Below are 25244 nucleotides of genomic sequence, written 5' to 3'. Positions count from 1 at the left end.
CTCCGTGTTTGTCTTTATGTGTCTCCTGTTTTATTGCCCACCGTTCTGTAACTTAGGTGTCTTCTTCGTGTTTATCTCTCATTGTGTATCCTATGGCTGAAGAGCAGCGTAGAATGCTGCTGACAGCCTGCCTGTTGTACAAGTTTAAAATAACAAGAAAGAAAAAAAAACATATAGTAGCTTGAGTCAAGCGTATAGCAGACACACATAAGTGACGTTTAATGATAGGAGCCCCTTGTTGGTGGAATGAATGAATGAATAAATAAATAAATAAATGAATAAATAAGCACCTATTTTTGATATACACAGGGACTACTATTTAGGAGAAGCGACGTTTCGATACCTGTCCGTCAGCCAAACAGGTTTAGACTTCCCGTAATTCACCTGAAGGGAATGCGGGGTGCATTCCCTTGCATGGGCCGCAGTCAAGTTCACCTCTTCTTTCCCTATTCTGTTTCACCCCTAATGACCTCTACGTCGGCTCTTAGCTTCCTTCCTTCGGAGCAGGAAAGCGTGGCGGCGTCCTTGTGTGACGACTCTGTCTTGAGTGCAACCTACGAACTTAGTCACGCTTTCGATTCAGAGAGACAGGAATTATACGAAACCTTTATTTCGGTCTGATGGTCTTACAATATCCCTTCTTTAGCGATACAGCGAACCGGAAGAAACGATTTCAACAACGAAAACTAGCTGCGCTTGCCACGTCCTTCAACATGGTACAGTTGTAGACGCACACACGCACAAACGAGTCCACGTGTGAGTTTTTCCCGTGTCTGCGGCACGCCGTGTGCCTTATCAGCAACAGACTACTCCGCAACACAGTAGTCTCACCTCTCTTCCGCCCGTAGGCACAGAATCCTCATTTCCATTCATGTCGGTCAAAACGAGTATGACATCGTACTAGATGTCAAGCATTAGCGTCAAGTTAGCAGCTCACTCTCTCATCATAGATGAGAGGATGTATTTCTAGATACAGTACATTGTGTTCCTGGCCATTTTTTTCGATAGCATAACGTCCCACATAATTCCGGTAGAATGTGGTTTCAACAGACTATCAACGACGAGTTGCATAGCTAAGCCGGCCGCTGTGGTCGAACGGTTCTAGGAGCTTCAGTCCGGAACCACGCGGCTGCTACGGTCGCAGGTTCGAATCCTGTCTCGGGCATGGATGTGTGTGATGTCCTTAGGTTAGTTAGGTTTAAGTAGTTCTAAGTCTAGGGGACTGATGACCTCAGATGTTAAGTCCCATAGTGCTTAGAGCCATTTGAACCATTTTTGCATAGCTAAATTCTCGAAGGGGAGCTGTTAAAAAATAAGTATCGTTGAACGAAGCTCTCAAAGTTAAATATTTTTTGTCTGGAAAGTGCTTTGGCGTGTTGTGCCGATTCAAGGACTGCGATAAAGATACGTTCCTGACACTCTAGGCTTGAACTACGCTTGAGGAAAGATGTAATAAAACGTTAATTGCTAGCGCTGCGATGAGAAAATAAGGTTCTTACTCTTACTCTTTTTTTCCAATGTAGCAATAAGATTACGGTTATCAAGTCGTAAACAATATTTTATATGGAAATTAATACAGAATAACACTACCACCTGTTATGGTCATTATTTCCGACTGACATTTCCTTGGTGGGCCACTCATACTTTGCTCAAAATTTTCGCTGGTCGATGGGTTTAGAGAGAAACTTAGCTCTCCACGATTGTTTATTGCGGGAGAGTGTCAAAGACACGGTGTACTGATACTGTCCTACGAGAAGAGGTGAAGTCATTACTTATTTCTGGAAATACATTTGTTGCTACTAGTTGTAAATAAAGTATGTAGCTGAAGACGGGACACGAATATGCATAGAATAAGACGAAAAACATTTAAAGTATTTCTTACAGCAAACCGAAAATAGATAAATGATTCGTTTATAATACAATATAAGAACTAATTATTATGAAATTTTATTTAAAATACGAAGTATGGGAAAATTTTCAATTTGTGCTACGAATAGTTGAAGTCAACAACATAACGGTATACTAGTTTATTTTATTATGTGGTTTCGAACCATTTGAGTCTCATCTTAAGATTAAAGGAAGGAAGTTTAATACCCCGTCGATGACGAGGTCATTTGCATGTTAGGATTGGTGAAGGAAATCGACCGTATCCTTTTGAAATGTTCCATTCCGATATTTGCCTTAAGATATTTACGGAAGTTTTACATGTTTATTTAACTTACTGATTCCTTTGGACCTACTCTATCTATAGAATTTGTCATATTTTTCCCATTTTTTGAAGTTAAATGTTTTGATTGATCATAAAATTATGTCTCAACACAGTAATAGTACTAGCAATAATAATAATAATCATAAAAGAAAATAAATATATCCAGGACGTTCCTTTTAATAGTCGTCAGGCAGATTTTCTCTCGTATTTTGCAGACATCTGCAATTTCGTGTCTGCAGTGTTCAGTTGGAGACAGCGCAAAGAATTACTGCTCATCACGTATTTCATTCGAAGCCGTGTCAACGGAAAGCGACGGTTTTTGTTCCTGTTACGAACAAAATTATTTTTAAAGCAGACTTTTTCGTGTCCATTCTATAGAATGGTCTCAAATTTGTGGATTTCGATATTTGTTTTATCGATATGCAATGACAAAGACAGTAAAACGCGAAGAACGTCCTGTATTCCAGGAGCAAATGAGCGGCGCCCTGGGCCCCGCTGACAGCTACCACTGTCCAGCAGCGTTCGTCAGTCGCTGCTGGCGTACTGGTTCTTGTCATTGATTATCGATAAAAGGAATGTCGGACTAGACTCATTTGGGAACATTGTATCGAATTGGCACTCAAAATTCTACTATAAAAATAATTTTGCTTGTAACGGGTAGCAAGCCGACACTTTCCGTCGACGCTGGGTGTCGAATGAAAAACGTGATGGACGGTATTTGTTTGGGCTGACTCCAGCTATACACTACAAACCGAAATTGCTAATATCGGCCGAAATATGAGAACAATGTGCCTGACAACTTTTGGAAAAGACACCCTGTATATTTGTAATGTATTATATATTTACGGATTAAGTATTACATATTTACGGAAACTATGGAGTACTTGCATCGCGATGGCTGGACGGGAATTTGAACCACGCTCTTCCGGAATGGGAGTTTACCTGCGACTACTTAATTATTAATTACTAAGAATAAATCAAATTCAACAGTTCTCAAAAGGATCTATTTCTGGCAGAGACGACCCATCGTAACAGATAAATTAACTAAAGGCATAATAGTTGTTTCACGTATTTCTGATGTGTGAGGCGGGGTATATATACCAACCCAGAATACATCTACGTATGTAGATGTATGTAGAGTCGAGTGGTATGAAAGGGAAGCAGTGGTTGGGAAGAGAGTGAGACAGGGTTGTAGCCTATCCCCGATGTTATTCAATCTGTATATTGAGCAAGCAATAAAGGAAACAAAAGAAAAGTTCGGAGTAGGTATTAAAATCCATGGAGAAGAAATAAAAACTATGAGGTTTGTAATTCTGTCAGAGACAGCAAAGGACTTGGAAGAGCAGTTGAACGGAATGGACAGTGTCTTGAAAGGAGTATATAAGATGAACATCAACAAAAGCAAAACGAGGATAATGGAATGTAGTCGAATTAAATCAGGTGATGCTGAGGGAATTAGATTAGGAAATGATACGCTTAAAGTAGTAAAGTAGTTTTGCTATTTGGGGAGCAAAATAACTGATGATAGTAGAAGTAGAGAGGATGTAAAATGTAGACTGGCAATGGCAAGGAAAGCGTTTCTGAAGAAGAAAAATTTGTTAACATCGAGTATAGATTTGAATGTCAGGAAGTCGTTTCTGAAAGTATTTGTATGGAGTGTAGCCATGTATGGAAGTGAAACGTGGACGATAAATAGTTTAGACAAGAAGAGAATAGAAGCTTTCGAAATGTGGTGCTACAGAAGAATGCTGAAGATTAGATGGGTAGATCACATAACTAATGAGGAGATATTGAATAGAATTGGGGAGAAGAGGAGCTTGTGGCACAACTTGACTAGAAGGAGGGATCGGCTGGTAGGACATGTTCTCAGACATCTAGGGATCACCAATTTAGTATTGGAGGGCAGCGTGGAGGGTAAAAATCGTAGAGAGAGACCAAGAGAGGAATACACTAAGCAGATTCAGAAGGATGTGGGCTGCAGTAGGTACTGGGAGATGAAGAAGCTTGCACAGGATAGAGTAGCATGGAGAGCTGCATCAAACCAGTCTCAGGACTGAAGACCACAACAACAACAACATGTGAAGGAAACTATCAAACTAAAGATTGTCTGAAATTAATATTTCCTCGGAGTGTAAATCCAATGATTTGAAAATGGCCTACCTCTACTCTTTGTTTCTTGGAGCTCTTTTGGCGAACTGTGGCAAATTTATGGATGTGTGAGAATGTGAGTAATGGTTTTCATTTCCTTTATTTCGAATGATTAATCGTCCTCTTGACAGAGAGAAGGTCTTGAGGGACGGAGCTGGACGAGGAAGAAGGCAGGAATACAGGAACCGTTCCGTTATTCATTGAAAGTAGTTTACGGAAACTGCAGGAGCCTACGTAGAGATTGCCGGAAGGATGGTGAGAATTCCGGGACAATCAATGAGTGAAGATAACGAGTTTCTCATTACGTAGTAATGATAACAGTCAATCTGTGTATGAGTCATAACTGAGTGCGTGTTGCAGAGAAAGGACAAACGGGGCGACACAGCTGCGATAAGAAAATCGCCTTGACCGTGAACTAATCTCTCTGCTACTCTCTCGCGAACGCCTCTGAGCCATCCTCTACAGCCGGCCGAAGTGGCCGACCGGTTCTAGGCGCTACAGTCTGGAGCCGCGCGATCGCTACGGTCGCAGGTTCGAATCCTGTCTCTGGCATGGGTGTGTGTGCTGTCCTTAGGTTAGTTAGGTTTAAGTAGTTCTAAGTTCTAGGGGACTGATGACCCCAGAAGTTACGTCCCATAGTGCTCAGAGCCATTTGAACCATTTGAACCGTCCTCTGCGATGGCAGGTATCGTCGCCATTACTAGTCTATCAGGCGTCAGCCACAAAGAAGCAAGAACGTTCCACCACCATGAGGTCGTTATAGGCTATGTACAAGCTCGGAATGGGGATCGGTGGGAAAGGCCATATTCCTCTGAAAGAACCGTCCCGGCATTTGCCCAGAGTGATGTAGAGAAATCTCGGGAAACTTAAACCTATACGCCCGTTTCTGTATCTGAACCGCTGTACTCCTGAGAACAGGTCCAGTGTCTTACCGCTACACTAATTAGTTCGGTTCCAGACTCATGGAAGACCAGGAGTACAGGGCGTGCCTCCGAATATTTTATATGAAAACTCTTAAGGCTTTTTAAATGAAACAACCGCTGTTAACATTCTCGATATTTATTCTTCATGTCTACGTATTTGCAACCCTCTGCCGCTAGAGGGTTCAGATTTGTAGCGTGTAACATGGTGGTGAGTATTTTTAACTATTTCGGTGCGAGAGAAACAGCGTGCTATAATCGAGTTTCGAACTCTAAGAGTTCGTCCGCACATGACACACTATCGTTCAGCATGACAGTCAGACCACACACAAGCTTTGTGACATGTGCTAAAATCCCGACGATTTGGGTTCGCTGTTACTGATCATCCTTGATCCAGTCCTGACTTGGCCACAAACTTAAAGGACGCGTTCTTGGACTTCACTTTGATAGTGATGAGGCGGTGCAAGCAGAGGTAAGCTTGTGGCTCCGCCAACAAAGTCGGTCATTCTATAGCGACAGTATCAACAAACTGGTATCTCGTTGAGAGGAATATGTTCGTCACCAGAGTGATTATGTTGAGAAATAAATATGTAGACATGAAGAATAAGGATATAGAATGTTAAGAAAGTTTCCTTTATTTAAAAAGCCTTAAGAAATTTCATATAAAAAATTCGGAGGTACTAATTTTCAGAACGCCCTGGTCTATTGTTAGATTATGGTTGGTTGCATGACTACGTTTTTCATAAGGGCGAAGAGGTATGGACGACGACTTTGGCTACTCTACGCCCAAAACCAATAAAATAGAATAAAGGAAAGATTTTGGTTAAGCACATAACTTACGAGGGAAGCAACAGAACAACAGACGTAACATATTTACTGTATGGCGGCTATTGACACCTATGCGTTTCATTTCTCTTCTTACAGTGCTAGTAGAAATGAATTCCCGATTTTCCACGTTCAAATCGGCCGCTATCTGACTATCAGCTGACCGCTGGTCGTCTGGTATAGGTCTGAGGAGACGACGTGACTTCCGTTCGTCAAATTTTTGTGGTCCTCTTATTTCGCGCATGGAAACATTATCTATACGAAATTTAAGATCCACCTTGGACACCAAAATTCTAGTGTAATTCCCATAACTGAAGTCGGTTTACAGGCGACGAGCTGCCATGTTCACCACACACCGTTCTGCAACGGACTGCTCAGATACCATGTCCACACTACCGCCACACCTAGCATTTAGACGCAACATTGGGCGTCATACACGGCACACTTCAAATGAATCAACGCTTCCCGCGACTTTTGGCTACTCACAAAAGGGACCGATCTAACCGTCAATGCCGATTTCGTCCAGATTAATGGTATATGCAGGGCTTGGCCAGAAATGAAAGTGACGGAAGAGTGAGCTCAAGATGGACAACCACTCAGAAAAAAAAATGGTGGGTTTTGACGCGAGTTGGGTGACGCATGAGCTGTTTATGTTAGCAACGCTTCGAGACAGCGGCTGCCGCAGTGGAAAGAGTGCAGAACTGTGCTCCAAGGGTCGTGGGCTCGAGTCCGTGTATAAAATTTATTTTTTTACTTCACTTATAATTCAAATAAACTGAAGTAATGCTCAATACATAGTATTTATTAACATTTTATTAAAACGTATGAAAAGAAAAGCCAAAGAAAAATTTGGGATTGCGAATTAAATTCGAGGAAGAGATTATGAGGGGTATACGAGAACTTCCTATAGAAAATATGATACATTTCTTGTTTTACAGTTGCTCATTTACATGTCCTGGTGTAATATCCATCGTAGAAACAGGGCAGGTTGTAATTTTCTCGGCATCTGCACACGTTATAAACGTTGCATTTTTACGATCACATTGTTGTTTTGAAGTTTATGTACAAAAGCAACCCTGGTTTACATTCATAAAAAGTTCTCTTTCATTGCACAGTTTGGCAGTGAACCACGCTTAACGCATCATTTCACTTATAACGGTGAGCGTAGCTTGCGATGTCCAACGGAATGTATTTTGATGCAGTTTTCTCGGGATGTGAATTCTTATTCTCTCTCGAAGAGATACGAGCAGATTTGAAGCTTTTTGGTCAAATTCTATACTTGAGGATACAAATACGTCGAAGGGTTGCACTAGTCTAGTGTATTTGTGGGGTAGCGCTTTATAATTGCACGATGGCATTCCCAAATTTTCCTTTGCCTTTCCTTTTCATGTCTTTTATGAAAATATTAATAAACACAATCTATTGAGCATTAGCTCGGTTTATTTGCAGTGTAAGTAACGTAATAATTGAAAATAAAAAATTTCTACATAGGGACTCGACCCCATTACCCTCATATTGCCGTTCAGTGCTCTTTCCGTTACGGCAACCGCTGTTTGGATACATAAATGGCTCATGCTGGCCCAACCCGCTCCAAAAAAGCTATTTTTTCTAAACGTTTGGTCATCTGAAGCTCTCACTTCCCTCGCTTTTATTTCTGGACAAGCGCTGAATATACTATAAATTTGGACGATCGGTGTTTACGAGTAGGCGCGGTTCCCTTGCCAGTTTATGAGGAGAACATTTTGAGTTATGTTTCACTGAAAGAATCATCTGGCCCCAGCACCTTCCCTATATCCACTCACTTCGATGGACGACGAAAAACGGTTCATTTTACCTATGCGCTAGATCACGCGTGCCTTCTTGCTTTGAGTAGATGCCACGTGGTTAAAATACCTGATCCAGCTGTGATGGAGTACATACGCGAACAGTTATAGCGTAAAGGTATTTTACGGAAGTATGTGGTGTTGTCAAAACGGTCTGGAACATCTGTCACTGAAGTTGCCTGAAGTTTTGCAACATACCATATACTCCATGTACAAAAGCCTGATACATCATTCATAACAGTCTTTGAGGCAGCAACGGAGAAGGAATTGTAGCCTGTCCCATACTTTATTCAGTCTATACGTTAAACAACCCGTAAACGAGACCAAAGAGAAATTTGGAAAGGGGTTTAAAATTCATGGAGAAGAAACAGAAACACTGAATTTTTCCTATTGTAAGGTAATTCTCGCAGAGACGGCAAAATGTCTGGAAGACCATTTGAACAGAATGCGGTGTGGTCGAGTTAAATCAGGCGGTACTGAATGGATTGCATTAGAATGTGAGATACTATGAGTTTTGCTATTTAGACGCAAAAACAGTTGACGATTGCCGAGGTAGAGAGATTATAAACTGCATACTGCAATAGCTAGTAAAGCATTCATGAAAACGAGAAATTTGTTAAAGTCGAATACTGTTACAAAGCCTTTTTGATGATATTTTTCTTAAGTGTAGCCTTTTGCGGAAGTGAAACGTCTACATCTACTTCTACATCTACATGGTTACTCTGCGATTCACACTTAAGTGCCTGGCAGAGGGCTCATCGAAACATTTTCATACTACTTCTCTACCATTCCACTCTCGAATGGCGCGTGGGAAAAAGGAACACCTAAATCTTTCCGTTCGACCTCTGATTTCTCTTATTTTATTATGATGATTATTTCTCCCTACGTAGGTGGGTGTCAACAAAATATTTTCGCATTCAGAAGAGAAAGTTGGTGATTGAAATTTCGTAAATAGATCTCGCCGCAAAGAAAACCGCCTTAGTTTCAGTGACTGCCACCCCAACTCGCGCATCATATCAGTGACACTCTCACCCCTATTTCACGATAACACGAAACGGGCTGCCCTTCTTTGCACTTTTTCTATGTCCTCCGTCATTCCTATCTGGTAAGGATCCCACACCGCGCAGCAATATTCCAGCAGAGGACGGACAAGTGTAATGGAGGCTGTCTCTTTAGTGGGTTTGTCGCATCTTCTAACAAGGGAACCTCCCCATCGCACCCCCCTCAGATTTAGTTATAAGTTGGCACAGTGGATAGGCCTTGAAAAACTGAACACAGATCTATCGAGAAAACAGGAAGAAGTTGTGTGGAAAAAGTTTACTATCATTATTTTCGCAAAGCTATGATCTGTTCGTTCTTTCATTGACGTCTCTGTTCACTGTAATAAGTTTAGTGTATGTGTTTTGCGACCGCACCGCAAAACTGTGCGATTAGTGGACGAAAGGACTTGCCTCTCCAATGGGAACTGAAAACTTTTGATCGCAAGGTCATAGGTCCACCAATTCCTCCACAGGAAAACAAGTCTGATATATTCTATACGACACTGGTGACGGCATGTGCGTCACATGACGGGAATATGTTGTCGATCCACCTAACTTGTACACTTGGCGAATGGGTAAAAAGGTTCTTCTACCTTGGCCGATTTAAGTTTTCTTGTGGATGTGATAATCACTTCCAAAAAAGTGATGAAAACATGAGAGTTTATCACATAAACTGAAAATAAAAAATTAATCTTTTCACGCGTGGGAAGACTTGAACCAAGGATCTCTTCTTCCGCGGCTGCGCACGCTACCCACATGACCACGGCGCTCCTGCACTCAAATAATCCTTGATGTTGCCTATCTTGCGCATGGACTACTCAGTGTGTATATTTTGCTTATTTTTTTCATAGTTCCACACAACTTCTTCCTGTTTTCTCGATTGATCTATGTTCAGTTTTTCAAGACCTATCCACTGTGCCAACTTATAACTAAATCTGAGGGGGGTGCGATGGGGAGGTTCCCTTGTAAGTGTTCTGCCAACATAGCGCAGTCTTTGTTTCGCCTTCCCCACAATATTATCTATGTGGTCTTTCCAATTTAAGTTGCTCGTAAATGTAATTACTAGGTATTTAGTCGAATTGACAGCCCTTAGATTTGTGCGATTTATCGTGTATCCAAAATTTATCGGATTTCTTTTAGTTCCCATGTGGATGACCTCACACTTTTCTTTGTTTAGTGCCAATTGCCACTTTTCGCACCATACAGAAATTCTCTCTAGATCATTTTGCAAGTGGAATTGATCGTCTGGTGATTTTACTAGACGGTAAATTACAGCATCATCTGCAAACAATCCAAGGGGGCGGCTCTGATTATCACCTACATCATTTATGCAAATCAGGAACAGCAGAGGGCCTATGACCCTACCTTGCGGAACGCTAGACCAAACGTGGACGACAAATTGTACAGGCAAGATGATAATATAAACTTCTGAAATCTAGTGCTACAAAATATAACTGATAGGTAGATCGGATAACTGATGAATTGAGTAGAATCCGGGAGGAAAGAAATTTACGGCCCAAGTTTACTAAAAGAATGGATCTGTCTTTCCGACATGCGTGTGGTAAATGCGGAAACGTGAACTATGGCGACGTTGTTACCAAATGCGTCCAGACGGGAACAATTTTCAGTAATTCTTTCCTTGGGTGCTGAAGGACAAACAGCGGTAGACATCCATCGGAGAATGAAGAATGGGTATGGAGTAGCATATCTGTCGAAAACGACCGTTGTGGATTGGACCGCCAAGGAGTGCTCCTACTTCGTGATAACACATGTCCCCGCATAGCTAACGTCGTAAAGCTGAAGTTACGCCAACTGAAGTGGGAGAGACTCGAGCATCCGCCCATAGTCCTGATCTCTCCCCATACGATTATCATGCCTTCGATTTGTTAAAAAAGGCCTTCAAGGGTCGACGATTCCTTTCGGATGAGAATTTGCAGCAGGCAATAACGGAATTTATCACGCAGTAGCACATGGTGATTTACTAAACCGGTATCTTCAACTTGGTGCGTCGGTAGGACGATTGACTCAATGCAATTTTGCCTGAATGGCATACCGATTCCGAAATGTACAGCGGTCAGACAGAAGCTTATTGGTGGCCCCTTGTATATTAAACCGTTCCATCAATTACACATCGAACCCCATTAACGAGGAGTTGTAATACGAATCTCATGGAGAAGATTCCACTTGTTAGCTATTCAGTGCAGCAGTTCGTGCTTTGAATCAGTTAATGAGGTTGGTTGGTTGGTTTGGGGAAGGAGACCAGACAGCGTGGTCATCGGTCTCATCAGATTAGGGAAGGATTGGGAAGGAAATCGGCCGTGCCCTTTCAGAGGAACCATCCCGGCATTTGCCTGGAGTGATTTAGGGAAATCACGGAAAACCTAAATCAGGATGGCCGGACGCGGGATTGAACCGTCGTCCTCCCGAATGCGAGTCCAGTGTCTAACCACTGCGCCACCCCGCTCGGTAGTTAATGAGAAAAAGGAGGGAGTGCTCTTCGCAACTATAGATATACAACATTTAAGCTTTTGATGCAATATATGAGGTGAGAAGGGTGAGAAATGAACGATGTGGAAACATATCCTCCATTTTAGAGGATAATGCTCATGAAACAGTTTTGCTTTAGGGCAATAATGAAGGTAAAGTTTTGAATTTACGGAGAGGTATTAGCGTTACAGTGTATGTCATCAATTTTGGTTTATTTTCTCCAGCTAACGCGTTTCAAGATACGGTAGCTGGTTGCGAAGGATCTTTACCGAGAGAAACAGCGCAGTAGTACAACACTAGACTCACAGTCAAGAAGCACTGTGTTCAGGCAGCCGGTTGCAAAATCTGATTTATGTCTCGTATGGTTCCCGAAATTAATCGAAATAATACCATTAATCGAAATAATACCGTAGTGTTTCTTTGGAATATGTCACAGCTAATTCCCGCCCTTATCTTTGTCAGAATTAAACTCCTGTTCCGTCACTGAGGATCTTGGTTTCTATGGTGGTTTAAATCACACCAAAACGCACGAAAAAAAATCGCATGGAGACTCGTGAAGTGTTGTGCGCTGCCCCTCAGTGACTGCTAAAACATTGCAGGTTTTTAGCTTCAACGAATGAAACGACAGATAACTTTTACGAGCTATTATAATCGAAGTAAGCTACATTCTAGCTTTTAAGCCCACATTTCAGAAGGATTACACTCATACTCTTTCATTCTCGATACTCTTCTGCTATTGCTTATATTGGACCGTTCTTTCACTCAAGCTGTGTGAAAATGTAGCTGCGGACACAATTCATCTTAAAGATGTCAATAGTAAGCGTGTTGTATCCATTCACAGTTTGCCATCTTTCGGATGATCTGTTCTCGGCTCGGTATTATTTTTTTCCTCTGGTCCCTGGATTACTATATGGCAAATATTCCAAAATGCTCGTCGGTCTTCCTGTAAACAGCAGCGCCTTCTTTAGCATGTACTGGAAATTCTTCGTTTGTGTAGCCATAGTGTCCTTAGCTGCTTTATAATTGTCGAAGATATTTTAAATCCATCGAAGCAACTACAAGAAAATGCGTGATTTTGTCGCCATACACGTTTTATTGATGTAAAACATCATCAGCGGAGTTATTTTATGTCTGATGCTGGCCCACATCGAACGAGGTAGCGGAATCGTTAGCACACAAGACTCGCATTCGGGGGGACGACGGTTCAAATCCACGTCCGGCCATTCAGATTTAGGTTTTCGTGATTTCCCTAAATCGCTTAAGGCAAATGCCCTGACGGTTCCTTTGAAAAGGCACTGCCGATTTCCTTTTCCGACCTTCCCTACTCCGAGCTTGCACTCCATCTCTAATTACCTCATTGTCAACGGAACGTTAAACACTAATCTTCTCCTCGTCCTCCTCCTCTTTTCTCTCACAGCAAGAAGTGTCGTCTTCTTGCACATTTCTGAGGTATTCTCTCGTTTGGCACTGCTGTTCTTTCCCAGATCCCCCATAGCTTTGCAGCACCACATATTTCTTGATGTGGAACACGACACAATGTGGCACCACTATTGTTTGCTTGCAAAGCGAAAATCGGACGTAAATTAACTACTGATGACGTTTTGTATCAACGTAATGAGACGCGTGTGACGACAAAAATACGCACTTCTTTTAGTTGCGCAGACGAATTTAAGGGGAGGTTTACTATCTTTGGCCCCAAAAAAGCATGTTCTTTGAGAATTTTTCCTCAGGATGTGCTATAGATATCAATGCCAAATTTTGTCAAAATATTTATTTATATTTCCTCTACAAACTGGAATTTTTCGACCGGAAACGTCGAAGAGCAAAGGTGGAAGTGCCGTCAGAACGAAACAAAATTTCGATGTAACCTCCACGCGCGGTATGTCACAGATCAGCCGGCTCGTCTGAAATCAAAATTGAGTTGACGTTAGTGAAGTACATAAGATTCTTTAGGAGTTGTACCTCGCTTAAGTTATTTGGACCACAGGAAACAAAATGGCGGCCGTTTGAAAAAATAGGGGATTTTTTTTCATCGATTTTTCTAGTTCGTCGGCCAAATAAAATATTTATATTTGATGGATAGGAATAAAAGAGGTACGACTCCCACACAATTTAGTTAGCTTCGTCGGAAACAAAGAATCATGCCAATCGCTTCAGTAGATTTGAAATTACCATACCGCGCGATAAAAGAAAAGTCATTTCGAGAAAAACACGTTTGAAGCTTTGACTACACATAAATGCAATACTATGCAACTTACGTTCAATCTGCTATTCCGAGTCCATAAACTGGTCACTCCTCTTCCCCATAGAGGGCGTTCTGCTCGACCTGGGCCATCCAACGCTGCTCCAGAGCCGCGCGTACGGCCGGTGACAAGTGGTTTTCGGCAGCTTGAATCCTGTGGTCGTCCGAATGCTTGGCGAACTGCGTCGAATAGAGTCCCAGGGTGACGTCCATCGTTGTCATGGTCTACAGAATTGCTGAATACCCTTCGTTGAAGCTGCTCACTGCCAGAAAAGTCGCAATCTCTACAGTCTTCGCACCCGAATGCAAATGCCTGGGGGCTGACTTCCAAACACACGCGTTCAAACTTTCATTTGAATTTTGTGTGTTTCCTCCCAAGCACCGGTACAATAACTATTCCTCAGAAAGAAAAAAACTGGTGCGTGAAAAAGGCCGATTTCAGCCAGGTGCATTTTTTTGTTCAACCGCGAATAAAAAACATTTCCGTTCCCTATTCGGAAAAACCGTTTCAGAGGTGGATTCTAAACACTTTTATGGATCCAAAAATGCAATTAAAAATAGATTTTTTGAACCAAAAGATAGTAAACCTCCCCTTAAAATACCTTCAATACTCATTGACTTTTCTCAGCTAAACCATGTGTTCCACATTTGAATGCTGCGAGTCACTGTACACTACGTGGATGAGGTTACTTTCTTTCTTTATTGCTACTTCAGACTACCTGCCCCAGCTGACGAGAGCGGACTGGTAACACTACAAGAATCCACTCCACAACCACACAATACTAAAAGTGAAAGTCTGATGATTTTTTTCAAGTACGAACGCATGCAATAGTTTTAATATTATTTAAAAAATTATTTCCTCTGACACTTTTACAAGTTCACACAGTCATAATTATTTTGTTTCAAACGACTCGCCGAAAAGGTTTAAAAGAAGTACTGCAAGTATCTGTTCGGGAAGGACATGCACTGGGTAAGGATAAATAAGAAGAGGGATGGTTGACTGGACTATAGGGCTTTAGTTGTGTGCTACGGCAGGATCAGGAGAGTTTGGATGTATGAGTAGGATTTGTGGTACCTGACTGTTGGGTATGAATACGGAGCAATGATGTACGGTCATGGAAATGAATCGCAGTTGGAATCAGTCAGTGCATACAAATAGCTGGGAGCAATAGCTTGTGGGAATATGAAACGGGATGATCATATAGGCTCAGTCGTAGGTAAAGCAGGAGAGAGATTTTCTTTCATGGATAGGATACAGGAAAGATGCAATTAGTCTGCAAAAGAGTCTTTTAACAAGATACTCGTGAAACGCATCATACAGTATGACCCTAGTGTGTGCGGCCTTTACCATATTCACAGGGTATATTGAAAGTATAGAAAGAAGGATAGCACAAATGGTTGCATGTTTGTTTTCGTCACAGCAGAGCGTCACGGAAATACTGAAAAACCTGAGCTTTCAAATGCTTGAAGATAGATGACACTATCCCGCGAAAACCTACTTACAAAGTTTCAAGAACCAGTGACTGGAGGTCGGTCGAAAATTCGTTGGGGTGGATATAGTGTATGTGTAGATGTCAGGTCGGCGAGATATGTAGTAAGACATGGCCGAGTACCAGGATTGTAGATTATGGGGGAGGGGGGATTACAGGGTTGCTGGAGTATAGTTTCCGGGAACCACAGGATATAAATCGATGTTTAATGTGGAATAGCAGAGAGCGGAAATTGACGACTTGCAGAGAGAGTCGTTTTGAGAACAAGAAACGGATACTAAAAGAGGGACGTAATGAGTAGCGTTCGAGGACATGAAGAGAGGAGTACGCCTGGTACAGCAGGATCGGTAGGATGATAAACAAGAAGAACGCAGAAGTTACACCTCTGTATCGGTCCGAAATCTCAAATTTTACACGATATATGTATGGGCTGAAACGGTACTTTCCTAAGGCTGCTGCCGAAACGTACGTTTCCTGAATTATAAGATGAATCCAACCAATGATGCGCACATGATTTATTTTGGTGGCTTCCTCTGGAGTATGTTGAGCATGTCTCTGATACTGTCAGTTTGACTAAAGCAATACAATAAAGTAATTTCGCAGTTCTTCTTTCCATATTTCTGCACTTAATCCTTGTTTTATTCAGGAGAATGTGAGGAATGTGGGGAAATGGTCGTTGGAAGAAAGAATGGCTAATTGACTCGTAAATGGGTGAGTAGGAAATGTGTGTGTGTCACGACAAGCTGTCGCTTTGGGCGGGCATTCGCAGGCGGCGTGGCCCGGCGAGCTCAGATAACACAGCCGGTTGCTGACCGACCTCCATGCGGTCATCACCATGTTGCTGACTTCGTTATCACAGTTATGTCAGAATCAGAACTATCGGGAAAGAGACATTCTCACCACTTCAAAAACTGAAATCTTCCCCAGGTAAAATGCGATAATGAGGAGTTGATTTCTAGGTAGATGTTAGCTCTCTACTGCCAGCATTAAAAAAAAAGTATCCTTCATGAGAATATATTAAAAAGTTATTGATGTCAACCAGGTAGCAGCAAGTGTGGATTAGTTCTAAATCACGCCAGATCCGAATACTCTCAACTCAGCCAACCTACCAGGTTAACATAACACAAATGTAATGACATTGAAAGTATCTAACCAAAATTGTATCATTTTATTCTCTGAAAGTATCAGTGATAAGATTGTTCTAAATTAATTATTCAGCAAACCTGCATCTGACTGCGTCTGTGAACTTGTTTCTTGCACTCCTCCATTTTGCCAGAAATGCAACATGTATTTGACTCAGCAATAAAATTTAAGAGAATAATGCCGTTTGTGCAATGGCATTAAGATGGTCCTGGAAAATTAACTTTTGGCCCTGATGTTTACTTGGTTCTTTCATTGGTGGGTAACTGTACTCTACTACTCATTTTCATATTCAGTTTAAGCAAAGGATTTGGATTATGATTCTGGCTCTTAGACTGAAACACATTGTTGATCTCAATATATATATATTGTTAAAATTTTAAGTCATACACAAAACCTACATTTCCAACATTTTTGTAGCACGAAACAATCTTACAAAAAATTTTACTAAACGCTTACTGTGTCAAACCTTGGACATACAAATCCTAACTCTGAATATTATCTAACAAAACCAATTTGAAATCATTATATATCTTCTCTCATTTACGTGCTAATGTTTGGTCTGGGGCAGCGAGCGCGACCTACCTTACAGCTGTCACCACACGTCTGCTTCCTCCGGGCACCTAGCTGCGACTCCTCGGTTTTTTACTGCCGTGCCCGGCTCTCTTAACCATCAAAGAACCTCCTACTCGAAGATATTATACTCGTTCAACCTTGCCGTTGGCAACTACCGACTATTTTCTTCAGCTACCCTGATCAGATCTTAGCACATACCTTTCAGCATGTACTGCAAAGAACCTAATTAGGAGATGACTTCAAATAATCTTTATCAGTTTCGTTTGCTAACCAGGTAAGCCAACTGCTACAAAATCGCTATGTTAGAATATACATGTACGAGCGAAAACTCCATCTTCAAGCTTCTTCGCAGTTCTCATGTATCTGAAGCTTCTAATATTCTAAACCTGAACTGCCGTTATTCGCGTGGAACCGCTCTGTAAGCCACATGCAGAAACTAGTGGCAGAGGATTGTAACTTGCGCCAGCGACGTGGGAAAGTCGACCTAGTAATATGCATGACATGCAATACTAATACGCCAACCGATACTGAGTGCAGAATAAAAAATTAGGAGGCGTTACTTTTGCACACGCCGTGATAAATAGCTGCATCAGGTAAACAAGCCTAAATCTGCTTTACATGAACAGTTATTCCCCTACTCTGTAACTTATTTCTGTGAACTACAATCATCATAACACAAGTAAATTGATCTAAAGTACTCCTGCAAGCCACAGAATGGGCTTTCTAGGAGGGAAGCCTTCTAATTAGGGTCTAATACTTCAAGTTTGTCAACGATAGCCTTCATATTTTGTAGAAATCTCTCGTAAATGTATGATAAAAAGTTCTGCACACTTTTTGAACATAATTAAGTGTGTGCTAGGATGATAAATATTGAAACTTCCTGGCAGATTAAAACTGTGTGCCCGACCGAGACTCGAACTCGGGACCTTTGCCTTTCGCGGGGAAGTGCTCTACCATCTGAGCTACCGAAGCACGACTCACGCCCGGTCCTCACAGCTTTACTTCTGCCAGTATCTCGTCTCCTACCTTCCAAACTTTACAGAAGCTCTCCTGCGAACCTTGCAGAACTAGCACTCCTGAAAGAAAGGATACTGCGGAGATATGGCTTAGCCACAGCCTGGGGGATGTTTCCAGAATGAGATTTTTACTCTGCAGCGGAGTGTGCACTGATATGAAACTTCCTGGCAGATTAAAACTGTGTGCCCGACCGAAACTCGAACTCGGGACCTTTGCCTTTCGCGGGGAAGTGCTCTACCATCTGAGCTACCGAAGCACTACTCACGCCCGGTCCTCACAGCTTTACTTCTGCCAGTATCTCGTCTCCTACCTTCCACACTTTACAGAAGCTCTCCTGCGAACCTTGCAGAACTAGCACTCCTGAAAGAAAGGACACTGCGGAGACATGGCTTATGATAAATATTGTTCCACTTCCTTGTGTTCATTGAATGTTTTATGCTGTTTCTTTAAGATACATTTATATTGCCATCTATAAAACACAAACGCCGCGAGTTCCCCTGATGTGTCGTTTGTGGTCTAAAATATTCTTTGTATTTAAATGGAGTTGCCACGTCTCATACGCAAAACAACATTAAGGAATTAAATTATACAAAGACGACGATCCTGTGCTGATTACCCATTCGTAAATTTGGACGTTATTTTTATGTATGAAGAGGAGGGGCGTCATGAGTTCTTACTATTTCACAGAGGAAGATCTTGTTGCAGTGTTTTCTTTAAATCGCCCAAGAGACGGAACGCCGCTGGATCTGACGGAATGCCAATAAGATTCAACATAGAGTATGCGCAAGAACTTGCCCCTCTTCTATCAGCAGGGCGCCGTAGATCTTTCGAGGAGCGAAGTGTTCCTGATGATTGGAAAAAAGCACAGGTCATTCCTATTTTCAAGAAGGGTCGTCGAACAGACCCACAAAACTGTACGCCTGTATATCTTACGTTGGCCAGTTGTAGAGTTTTGGAACATGTTTTATGCTACGCGTATTATGCGATTCCTGGAGGCCGAAAATCTCCTCCGTAGGAACCAACATGAGTTCCGAGAACAGCGATTGAGTGAAACAGTTCGCTCCGTGCGTCCGCGAGAACGTAGATACAGGCGTTCAAGTAGATGCCGTTTTCCTTGACTTCCGGAAGACATTCGATACAGTTCCGCGCTACCGCCAAATGAACAACATACGAGCGTATGAAATATCAAACTGTGTGATTAGATTGAAAAGTTTGTGGCAAACGGAACACGGCGTGCCATTTTGAACGGAGAGGTCTTCAGACGGAAAATAAACTTAGGGTATGCTGCAGGGGAGTGTTATACGACCATTAATTTTCACAATAGATATAAATGACCTCGTAGATAACATCGGAATTTCCGTGACTGATAGAGGAAACACAGAAGATCCAAAGAAGGGAAGCACGTTTCGCTACATGTTCGTTTAGTAAGCACGAAAGCGTCACAGGAATGATCAACCAGTTGCAGTGACAGACGCTGCAAGATAAGCGTTCTGCATCCCAGTGTGAATTATTATTACAGTTCGTTCCGAGAGCGTACGTTTCTTGATGAGTCAATAAATATATTGCTTTCACCTCCTTAAATCTCGCGAAGAAACCACGAAGATAAAATTTGAGAGATTCGAGCCCACACGGAGGCTTAACGGCAATCGTTCTTCCCGCGAACTATTCGCTACTGGAACAGGAAAATGAGGAAGTGGCAGTGCTATACGAAGTACCCTTCGCCACACACCGCAAGGTGACTTGCGAAGTATAGTCGTAGAAGTAAGTGTAGATGAGTTGCAAGTAAGCGCTGTATCTCCTGTGAAGCAGCGTTCAGCCCTGTAATGTGTAGAGTCCTGACCATTAACTTATATTAAACGCGGCTACACCAGCCAGTTTCATTCGCCGCTACAGATATTATTAAAGTAAACACATGCACGACACTTTGGTTCACGTTTACTAAATACGCAGCCGCGAAACTACCATCAGCCGTACTGCTGCTTGTGCCAAGGTATGCGGTACTATTTTGGGAGCGGAAGTTTTTGTTCTAATGCGCTGACACAGAAGTGAGGCGCCGCGTTGGCCGCAGCTTCTGTAGCAACCGGGACAGTGAACTCCGAGAAAGAGACTCGTCGTTTTAGCGATCACTTCAGGTAACACACCTCCCTGCATTTTAAAATGTTTGTACAAAAACGCACTTATAGGGGTTCTGTGAAGGTAAATGCAAAGAATTTAAACGTGAAGGGGTCTCTGTATCTATGCTCTGTATTAATCTAGTCAGGAATTTTTCTTTTTAATAGCGATGAATGACGTCAATAATGGCCCTATAACAGTCATTGTTATTCCATCGAGAAGTTAGCGCGAATAAAACGGCTGCAATTACTGTGCAAAAAAATCTGGCACACAATTTTTATCTGTTGGAAAGTTTCAAAACAGCAAACCACTTCGCTGCAGAGAGGAAGATTCACTTTCGAAACTTACGTATAATTACTCCGAAATCAACGAACGTTTTTACACTATTGGCCATTAAAATTGCTACACCAAGAAGAAATGCAGATGATAAACGGGTATTCATTGGACAAATATATTATACTAGAATTGACATGTGATTACATTTTCACACGATTTGGGTGCATAGATCCAGAGAAATCAGTACCCAGAACAACCACCTCTGGCCATAATGACGGTCTTGATACGCCTGGGAAGTGAGTCAAACAGAGCTTGGATGGTGTGTACAGGTACAGATGCCAATGCACCTTCAACACGATACCACAGTTCATCAAGCGTAGTGACTGGCGTATTGAGACGAGGCAGTTGCTCGGCCACCATTGACCAAACGTTTTCAGTTGGTGAGAGATCTGGAGAATCTGCTGGCCAGGGCAGCAGTCGAACATTTTCTGTATCCAGAAAGGCCCGTACAGGACCTGAAACATGCGGCCGTTCATTATCCTGCTGAAATGTAGGATTTCGCAGGGGTCGAATGAGGGGTAGAGCCACAGGTTGTAACTCATCTGAAATGTAACGCCCACTGTTCGAAGTGCCGTCAATGCGAACAAGAGGTGACCAGGACGTGTAACCAATGGCAACCCATACCACCACGCCGGGTGATACGCCAGTATGGCGATGGCGAATACACTCTTCCAATGTGCGTTCACCGCAATGTCGCCAAACACGGATGCGACCATCATGATGCTGTAAACAGAACCTGGATTCATCCGAAAAAATGACTTTTTGCCATTCGTGCACCCAGGTTCGTCGTTGAGTACACCATCGCAGGCGCTTCTGTCTGTGATGCAGCGTCAAGGGTAACCGCAGCCATGGTCTCCGAGCTGATAGTCCATGCTGCTGCAAACGTCGTCGAATTGTTCGTGCAGATTGTTGTCGTCTTGCAAAAGTCCCTATCTGTTGACTCAGGGATCGAGACGTGGCTGCACGATCCGTTACAGCCATGCGGAGAAGATGCCTGTCATCTCGACTGCTAGTGATACGGGGCCGTTGGGATCCAGCACGGCGTTCCGTATTACCCTCCTGAACCCACCGATTCCATATTCTGCTAACAGACATTGGATCTCGATGAGACATCGGTTGGAAACTTTCCTCATATCAGCACGTTGTAGGTGTCGCCAGCGGCGCCAACCCTGTGTGAATGCTCTGAAAAGCTAATCATTTGCATATCACAGCATCTTCTTCCTGTAGGTTAAATTTCGCGTCTGTAGCACGTCATCTTCGTGGTGTAGCAATTGTAATGGCCAGTATTGTAAAATTTTGCAGAATATTTTTCACATGGCACATTGCCTGATAAAACAAGTAAGGCACACAAAAGATATGGGCGGATGTCAATGTAACTTTGTACCCATACATACCACCGCTAGGTACGTAAATGATTAGAGTTGCAATTCTCTGTGACGGGAAGAACAGCTATCACAGTGCGCTAGTATTGCTAATGTTTAATTTTGTAACATCCACATCTGCATCTGCATCTACATCTACATATATACTCCGCTAGCCACCACGCGGCGTGTGGTGGAGAACACAATTCGGGCCAAAGTCATATTTCTCCCCCTCTGTTCCACTCGCGGATCGCGCGAGGGAAACACGACTTTCTGAACGCCTCAGTACGAGCTCTAATTTCCCTTATCTTTGAATGATGATCATTGCGCGATCTGAAAGTTGGTGGTAATAATATATGCTCTACATCCTCGGTGAAGATCGGATTTCGGAATTTAGTGAGCAGCACCTTGTGTTTAGTGAGTCGTCTGTCTCCAAGTGTGTCGCACTTTAAACTTTCTATGACATTTGTAACGCTCTCGCGATGGCAAAATGTACCAGTCGCGAAGCTTGATGCTCTTCTTTGGACCTTCTCAATCTCTTGAATCAGACCCAACTGGTAAGGGTCCCATACGGACGAACAATACTCTAAGACTGGACGAACTAACGTATTGTAAGCAATTTCCTTTGTTGAAGGACTGCATCGCTTCAGGATTCTACCAATAAACCGCGATCTAGAGTTCACCTTGCCCGTTACTTGTGCAATCTGATCATTCCATTTGAGATCATTTCGAATAGTCACACCCAGATACTTGAGAGATGTTGCCGCTTCTAAAGACTGGGCATTTATATTGTACTCATACATTTATGGGGATTTTCGCCTTGTTATACGTAGTAGGTTACACTTACTAATATTGAGAGATAACTGCCAGTCATTACACCGAGCATTTATTTTCTGCAAATCCTCATTGATTTGTTCACAACTTTCGTGCGATACTACTTTCCCGTAGACTACAGCATCATCGGCAAACAGTCTAATACCGCTGTCAATACCATCAACCAGATCGTTTATGTAAATCGTAAAAAGCAGCTGACTATTACGCTGCCCTGGGGCACACCTGAAGTTACGCTTGTTTCTGTTGAAGTCACCCCATTCAGGACGACGTTCTGCGCTCTGTCTGTTAGAAAACTTTCTATCCAACTGCATATGTCATCGGATAGACCGTAAGCGCGCACTTTTGGAGCAAGCGACAGTGCAGAACCGAGTCGAACGCCTTTCGAAAGTCGAGAAATATGACATCAACCTGGGAGCCGGTATCTAGAGCCTGTTGTGTATCACGCACAAAGAGGGCCAGCTGTGTCTCGCATTACCGCTGTTTCCTAAAATCGTGCTGGTTTCTGCAGATGAGCTTCTCAGAGTCTAGAAAGGTCATTATGTCTGAACACAAAATGTGTTCCATGACTCTACAACAAATACAGGCCTGGTAGGATGTATAAGGGGGATGAACAGCGTCAGATATTGACTGGTCACTGTGAAGGATGCGGAGACGCCGCATATTCTTGTGAGACAGCGGAGTAAGCAATCGCGGTTGCGAAGCAACTTAAATTGCTTGATACGGGCAAGTCTTCAGGTCCAGATTGTATACCGATTAGGTTCCTTTCAGATTACGCTGATACAATAGCACCCTACTTAGCAATCATATACAACCACTCGCTCACCGATAGATCTGTACCTACAGATTGGAAAATTGCGCAGGTCGCACCAGTGTTTAAGAAGGGTAGTAGGAGTAATCCATCGAACTACAGACCTATATCATTGACGTCGGTTTGCAGTAGGGTTATGGAGCATATACTGTATTCAAACATTATGAATCACCTCGAAAGGAACGATATATTGATACGTAATCAGCATGGTTTCGGAAAACATCGTTCTTGTGCAACGCAGCTAGCTCTTTATTCGCGCGAAGTAATGGCCGCTATCGACAGGGGATCTCAAGTTGATTACTAGATTTCCGGAAAGCTTTTTACACCGTTCCTCACAAGCGACTTCTAATCAAGCTGCGGGCCTATGGGGTATCGTCTCAGTTGTGCGACTGGATTCGTGATTTCCTGTCAGGAAGGTCGCAGCTCGTAGTAATACACGGCAAATCATCGAGTAAAACTGAAGTGATATCAGGTGTTCCCCAGGGAAGCGTCATGGGACCTCTGCTGTTCCTCATCTATATAAATGACCTGGGTGACAACCTGAGCAGTTGTCTTAGGTTGTTCGCAGATGATGCTGTAATTTACCGTCTAGTAAGGTCATCCGAAGACCAGTATCAGTTGCAAAGCGATTTAGAAAAGATTGCTGTATGGTGTAACGAAAAGCGTGAGGTGATCTACATGAGTTCCAAAAGAAATCCGTTGGAATTCGATTACTCGATAAATAGTACAATTCTCAAGGCTGTCAATTCAACTAAGTACCTGGGTGTTAAAATTACCAACAACTTCAGTTGGAAAGACCACATAGATAATATTGTGGGGAAGGCGAGCCAAAGGTTGCGTTTCATTGGCAGGACACTTAGAAGATGCAACAAGTCCACTAAAGAGACAGCTTACACTACACTCGTTCGCCCTCTGTTAGAATACTGCTGCGCGGTGTGGCATCCTTACCAGTTGGGATTGACGGAGGACATCGAAAGGGTGCAAAAAAGGGCAGCTCGTTTTGTATTATCACGCAGTAGGGGAGAGAGTGTGGCAGATATGATACGCGAGTTGGGACGGAAGTGATTAAAGCAAAGACGTTTTTTGTAGCGGCTAGATCTATTTACGAAATTTCAGTCACCAACTTTCTCTTCCGAATGCGAAAATATTTTGTTGAGCCCAACCTACATAAGTAGGAATGCTAAACAAAATAAAATAAGAGAAATCAGAGCTCTAACAGAAAGGTTTAGGTGTTCGTTTTTCCCGCGCCCTGTTGGGGAGTGGAATGGTAGAGAGATAGTATGATTATGGTTCATTGAACCCTCTGCCAAGCACTTAAATGTGAATTGCAGAGTAATCATGTAGATGTAGATGTAGATGATGAACGGTGACGCATTTTTGTTTTTTATTTACTAGCTTTCGGGACGTGCCCATACAGCCATGTCAGTAGTGAAATGTCATGACGGTATTAACGTGAGGACAACACAACACCCAGTACCCGAGCGGAGAAAATCTCCGACTAGGCCGGGAATCGAACCCGGGCCCCTTCAGTTAGTAATACGCCACGCTGACCGTGCAGTTATAGATACGAACCGAATGCGAATTATGTCCAGCAACGAACCCCGGATGACCGTCGTCAGCGAGTATGGCGGCGACCTGGTGAGACGCCCCACTTAACTAATGTTTTGGAGACGCACAGCGCTGTTACTCTGGCCACCACGGTGTGGGGAGCCACCGAATATTACTTCAGTCACGGTTAGTAGTGATTGAGGGAACTATAACGGTACGTCATGGACATCCTGCGTCATTGTGTATTGCCTCTCATGCGACAGTATTGTAACGCCGTTTACCGATGGGAGATCGTTCGTCCACATATGCCAAGTGTCTCTATGAACTG

General features: G+C 42.8%; 1 protein-coding gene across 3 annotated transcripts in view; it reads right to left on the bottom strand.

The window, feature by feature from the left end:
- Positions 1 to 25244, bottom strand: part of LOC126183422 (organic cation transporter protein) — a 674060-nt gene that overhangs the window by 250525 nt on the left and 398291 nt on the right. The window contains exon 1 of one of the 3 annotated variants that reach the window (XM_049925376.1): positions 16910 to 16935. The exons of the other annotated variants lie outside the window; for them this stretch is intronic. The gene's annotated coding sequence lies outside the window, so the exon portion shown is untranslated. Of the gene's footprint in view, positions 1 to 16909; positions 16936 to 25244 lie in introns of those variants that run through there. 3 annotated transcript variants of the gene reach the window in all.

The sequence above is a fragment of the Schistocerca cancellata genome, chromosome 4, assembly GCF_023864275.1.
Source record: "Schistocerca cancellata isolate TAMUIC-IGC-003103 chromosome 4, iqSchCanc2.1, whole genome shotgun sequence".
NCBI classification, from domain to species: domain Eukaryota; kingdom Metazoa; phylum Arthropoda; class Insecta; order Orthoptera; family Acrididae; genus Schistocerca; species Schistocerca cancellata.
This window is presented reverse-complemented; position numbering and strand designations above follow the sequence as displayed.